This window comes from Carassius carassius, chromosome 22, assembly GCF_963082965.1.
Source record: "Carassius carassius chromosome 22, fCarCar2.1, whole genome shotgun sequence".
Taxonomy (NCBI): domain Eukaryota; kingdom Metazoa; phylum Chordata; class Actinopteri; order Cypriniformes; family Cyprinidae; genus Carassius; species Carassius carassius.
The window spans coordinates 17,643,269-17,650,264 of record NC_081776.1 but is presented as its reverse complement, the minus strand read 5'-3'; positions in this window follow the sequence as shown (position 1 = coordinate 17,650,264).

The window sequence follows — 6,996 nt, the reverse complement described above, 5'->3', positions numbered from 1 at the left end:
CTGGCACACTTATTTATTTAGAAGTGGGGGTGGGGGTGGGGCGCAATTTTTTTTTGCTGCATACCCCTCTAACACTGGATAGTTGCGCCCCTGGATATAGACATACAAGACATACAGCTACCATCACCATACAGTACTACAGAGGTGGAAAGTAACGAATTACATTTACTCGCGTTACTGTAATTGAGTAGCTTTTTTGTGTACTTCTACTTTTTTAAGTATTTTTTTTAATCTGTAATTTTACTTTTACTTAAGTATATTTTGTTTGAAGTATTGTACTTCGCTACATTTTAAAACACATTAATTACTGAGTAAAAAAAAAAAATCGCTCCCTGGAAGGTATGGCAAACTGGCGCTAAAATCACAAGAAAGATGCAGACGGACAAAAAAGGCGTTAGTGGTGCAGATACCGCTGAAAACGAAACCCCGTCATATTCTGAAGTTGAACTCAAGGAAATGAAGTGAACCCCTGGCCATATGTATGCTCTATTATGCTGTGTATGCTGTGCTTGCCTAGGGAGACCAAACTAGCAGTTTATAAAATCTCGACAAGACATCAACCCCACGTAAGCATATAGAGGTGAGCTAAATAATTGCGTCATTGCATTGGTGGTTAAAATGATGCTTTGACATTTTAGCAAGAGGTTTTGCACAAATTAGCCAAAAAGACTGGTGCGGAGTGTGCGATATATATTGTCTGCGATAATATCATAATTGTTGTTTTAATGATGTACGCGCGCATTTAGAGTGTTCTTTCACTGTGTGATTCAGTCTGTTGAAATGCATTTAGAATGAAATCAATCAAAATCATTTAGAATCAAAATCACACAAAGAATACTGTCTTTTCCTCTAAAAATCATAATCACACACACACACACACACATATATATATATATATATATAGATCAGTGGGGATTTCTTTAAGACTGCAAGGGAAGCTCAGCTTCCCCTCTAATGTAAAAAAAACCCAACGGTCAAATATGTACTATTGTGTATTATGTATTGTGTTAATCAGCTACATGTCGGCTGACTCGATTTTCTTCTCATACATTCCCGTAGCGTCACACTGCATTTCCCTGTTGAAGCCGAGCGTCCATTGACTTCGATGGGGCTGCTTTGAACAGTTTTTTTCAGTGCTCCGAAGCTAGACGGTCATTGGATAAATGCTGCGATTATGTCCCGCCCACGGACGCTCAGCGTCTCTGGAGGTGAATGAAGACTGGGCTTCCGCGTGATGATTGGAGGATCTGTCGATCTCCTTTTGACTGACAGCGGTCTGCACTATAAGAAGTCGGTAAAGCTGTTTCACGCTCAGTCCCATGATCGCGGATTACTCAAGTGTATTCGAAAGACAAACTGCGGCAATATTTCTTGATATTTGTAAAATGCAGAACCACCACAAAATTAAATTGGTAACTAAGACAGATTGAAAATGTGCGCGCGCACACACACACACACACACACACACACACACACACACACACACACACACACACACACACTATAGCCATCTAGTGGTTAAAGTGATTTATTACAATTTTTAAACTGAATTTCCCCAAAAATGGGCAAAAATCTTACATTAAACCTTATAAAATTATCCATGGTATCCCCATGTATGAAAGTAAGAAATCTGGGTCTTTTATGAAGTGAATTTTACCTGAAATGCTTTTTTCTTTTTTTGTAAAAAAAAAAAGCCTATTTAAATAAATATTTATTTATTTATAGAAATGTAAAAGATTTAAATCCTCCAAAAACTGTACAAAGTTTAGTAAAAACATAAATGAACAGAGTAAAATTATATTTGTAAAAAATTTAAATATTTTACTATTACAAAATGAAATGTTATTGTCTGGGGTCAAAAAGACCCCGAGTGTCACTACAAATGAAGACCATCAGAGGGTTATAATGTAGGCCGAAAATGAGCTTCCCCTCTTTGAAAGACCAGCAGCCGCCACTGATATATATATATATATATATATATATATATATATTTTTTTTTTTTTTTTTTACAACAGGACAGTAAACTAAGAGACTTGCGTTTTAGACACCATATTGCCATTGTTTTTGCTCTATTTCTACAACAAAAATTTATTCCAAACACAGCCACCAAAGCAAAATTTTGCATCTCTGAGCAACATGACAGTGTTTCGTTTCTGAATGAATCAACTGTTTAAATGATTTGGTTCAATCGCAATGACTCACTTATTAACAGTGACTTGCTGACACATACTGGCCATTTTAATTTCACATTTAAAGTATCTTTTGATTTTTTTTTTTTTTATAATTAAGTTTTTATAATTTCAAATGAGTATTCAACATTTTATGTCTGGCATATCAAAACATTATTCATGCATTTGTAACTGCAGGTTAAATGCATTCTTGTCCTGCACTAAACAGTGTAATACATCTAAATGCCACGTCCGATGAAGCTTTTGCATTTCCTCTGTATTGAAAAGATGAGTTTGTTGATACTGATTTGCCAGATAACAGCCCAAATGTTTTATTATTCTAAATAACTGATTCCTTTAATTAAAAACAACTAGTTTGAGATTAATAGACCTATCCCAGGGGTGTCAAACTCAGTTCCTGGAGGGCCATAGCCCTAACCCTGCTCCAGCACACATATCATGTAGTTTTCAAATAAACCTAAATGATTAGATTAGCTGGATCAGGTGTGTTTAATTAGGGTTAAATCTAAACTGTGCAGTACTGTGGCCCTGCAGGAACTGAGTTTGACAACCTTGGTCTGTCCCATTTTTGACTCCCTCCCACTGTTAAAATGTAACTAAGTAATTTTTACTCTGAGTAAATTTTAAATGAGCTACTTTTTACTTTTACTTGAGTGGATTTTTTAGACTGGTACTTTTACTTGTACTTAAGTAAAATTTCATTAATGTAATGGTACTTTTACTTGAGTAGAATATTTTTGTACTCTTTCCACCTCTGCAGTACTACAGTGTAGCAATATTCCCACCAGGAGGTGCTTTGTAAAGTTTGGACCTGATATATTGCCTAGCAATATCAAACAACTAAATCTTCAACAATCCAATAGAAAAGTATGTTTCCTAACATGGCTTCAGCCATACTCCAACTGGGATGTGGCATGTTTCTTCTTTCCACCCAGCCAGATGTATGAGGTGTGTAAGCAGTTGTTATCACAGACAGAAAGAAAACTCTGCTATTGTGTGTTATGACCTCTCCTATTAGTAATGGACCAGATATGGACAGACAGTTCTGGACAAATTCACAGTTGTCCCAGATTTTCCCACATTTTTGATGAGGAATGCTGTTGCTCAACAAACCCCTAACTCTGGATTTAAACTTTGGCCCATAGCTCATCCCATCCTGTTTGAGTCATTGTGTCTGTGGATTTTTTCTGCCCATCACCCAACATCAGTGTTTGACCTCACTGATGCTCTTTTGTTTCTGAATGGGATCAAATCCCTGCAGCCATCATTTAGTGGAAAATCTTCCCGGAAGTTTGGAAGATAGAGGCTGTTGCGGCAACAATGGAAGGACAAATCCTAAAATTAAATGTGTGACAAACAAAGGGTGTGGTGTTCAGATATCCGCATACTTTTGGCTACAATTTTTTTAATTCCTGCATTGTAGCACATTATTATTTTCTGCAGTAGATGCTCTAAGCTTAGTTTAGCTCCAGCCTTAAGGAAATGCATCTAAACTAGCTAGTAAACCTCCTGATTGCAGTAACTCTGGAATCTTTTGGCATTACATGAAACTTCCTGGCAGATGTTTTAAAGCAGGATAGAGCTGCACTCTGCATCAAGGTGGCCCTTCAGGAGCAGGAATGGACACCCATTATTCTCTAATCCAATCAAAAGTAACAATGGAACAGTTATTTGCTTCATGTAGGAACTAAATGGAATTTCATTTTAGGACTATTATTTATAGGACTTGTAGTGTTTTTTAGGATGCTTATACAGTGAAGATTATGCAGCAAATATTCAGCAAATTTGTTAATTGATATTGTGCATCAAAAGAATGTAGAGGAAAACTTAACCTAGGCTCATTCGAAATGCGAAAATTTACATTTTTATTTTTTATTACTTAGCTTACTGCACATATCGCAGCAGTTATAAAGTGAAATGTCCTTTGAGTGGCGCTAAAACACGGGTTCAATACGTTTTATTATTATTTTTATTGCTATAGAAACATATTGCTGTGTTTTTATTATGTTGCTTCAGGTACATATCAGGTTCATAATTCAAATATCCAGGGAGTGTCACTAAAAGTTAATGAACTATCGTGATCTATACATATAAAGCTAAATATATCACACTTACATCCAAAAGAATCAGTTTCGAAATGTTGCAGCATGTAAATTTTTTTTTTCAGATATATAAATTAATATTCTTCAAGTAATTGTGCAAAATTTAGGCTTTATTAATTGAAACTGTTGACCTGTAAATCATATTTTGTGTTAAAAGGAATAAAAGTTGTTGGAGTTTTACTCCCTCTAGTGTTTATTTTAAGTGGAAAAGGTAGCGATTCATATGTATAGGTACGCTTTTTTATATTTTTCAGAAATGCATTTAGATGCACATATTTTGAATGAATGGGAAAACTGGTAGCACTTTATATTACAATCCTGTTCCACATGTACATATATACTTGTTATAGTACAATAACTGGGTAATAACTACTGTAGGTACTTACCCTGAACCTACCCCTAAACCTATCCCTAACCCAAATCCATGTTACCTTATATTATCCAGTATTTTCTTAGGTAAGTACACTGTAAGTGCACAAACTCTGTGAAAAAAATAAAGTGCATTCAGAAAACCTCAGGGTTTGCCAAATTGTTGACCATTTCTGACCAAAGAGAATTGCAGACATAAAGGCCAGTTGTCTTTTCAGATATCCAATTATTATTATTATTTTTAAATGACCTGGCTTTTTCTACACTCTTAAAATGCATCTAATGTATTCCTTAAAATGCTCCATCAGAACCTTCTCTATGGAGCATACCATTTGGGAAAGATGTGTTGTTACAGCAAAGTATGATGTCACGCCTTGCTTGATCTTCTTTTCAAATAAAAGAGTCCATTATCAATTACTTTATAATACAGCAAGATTTAGTAGATGCAGCTTATTACTTAGTGTATTGCTATGTTATTATGGTAACACTTTAGAATAGGTAACACTTGTTAACTATGACATTTCTCTCAATAAATTCTTAATTTGCTGCTTATTAATAGTTAGTACCGGCAGCCATATCACCCTGGAGCCCAAGACTAGTTGCCCACTGAAGCTAAGCAGGGTTGAGCCTGGTCAGTACCTGGATGGGAGACCTCCTGAGAAAACTAGGTTGCTGCTGGAAGAGGTGCTAGTGAGGCCAGCAGGGGGTGCTCACCCTGTGGTCTGTGTGGGTCCTAGCACCCCAGTGTAGTGATGGGAACACTTTACCGTCAACAAGCACCGTCCTTCGGATGAGAAGTTAAACCGAGGTCCTGACTCTCTATGGTCATTATAAATCCCAGGATGTCTTTCGAAAAGAGTAGAGGTGTGACCTCGGCATCCTGGCTAAATTCCCATTGGCCTCCGACCATCATGGCCTACTAACAATCCCCATTTCTACTTATTGGCTTCATCACTCTGTCTCCTCTCCACCAGTAAGCTGGTGTGTGGTCGGCGTTCTGGCACAATATGGTTGCCAGACTATGTAAAGCACTTTGAGTGCCTAGAAAAGCACTATATAAATGTAATGAATTATTATTATTATTATAGTAAGGTTGTTGTTGGCTTTAGGAATAGGGTAAGATTAGGGATGTAGAATAAGGTAAATTATAATAAGGCATTAATATGTTCTTAATTAGCACTAATACATGGCTAATATTCTAGTAATATGCATGCTAATAATTAACTTATAGGTGTTACCTATTCTAAAGTGTTACCATTATTACTATGCTGTCACTGCAACGGTATGGAGCATCTTGGCAACAGAGAAAACATATCATCATCTTTGTAAACCACACATGATCAACTCTGAGATAAACTCTGCTGTATTAAAGTATCAAACATTTATTGATTTAAAATCTGCTTTATTCACCTTAACATCTTTTACAAACCAATTAAAAATGTACAGTATCAGTCATAACTTAGGGGTCTTAACTGATAAAGTCATGCTTTTGGGGTCATTTTTGGGATACCTCATGCTGTCTGTATTTTAGGCACTGTGCCTGCTTCATTTTTAAATCCTAACAAGCTCTTTCAATGCTAGAACGGAGCACTCTTCTAAGGGGATATCCCATGGCAACCAAACTGGCAAAAGAATCATTGCACACAAATTCACACACTGACACACAACTAATACACACACACAAACTACGAGAACACTGCAATTGACTCTTGTTTAGTAGCCCTGGGGTTTCAGTGTGGTAAAGCGATAATCCTATCAAACAACAAGTCAAAGTTTATTATCTGCAGCTCAATATCAGCCACAGGAACACCAGGGCATAGAGGGCCCCTCCAGATACATAGAACGAGAGCGATAAAATAGGAAACTTTTTGCCCTAGCTGGGACATTGGGTTAGTTTCATTTGGTTCTGTTGTGAATGAAGAATTTGAGTTCAACTCTAGTTGGTGGCATCTCGACTCACTTGACTACAGAATAAAGACATCTCAGAGGTATGTTTTTTACCCCACTTCTCTAAATGTGTGGTAGTTCAATTACTCATGTATTCAATTTCCTCTTAAGCTAAAGGATGCAGAGGAAATGTTGGGGATATTTCAAATACTCAGTGAGCCTGAAGCAAATTTGACTCACATTTAATTGCTTACTGTGGTTAAATGATACTGTTTCTAAATGTATAATGGTTGTTCATTAAATGAAAACAATGAGGCATCGGACGGTGGTTTTGTTATGCATTGGCATGCAGGTTGCAGACTTTCAAAGCAGTTAGTCACAAATAAAGTTGATGGATTCATCACATAAGTAGGACATGGATAAGAATATGTGTCTCTATTAAGGCAGTC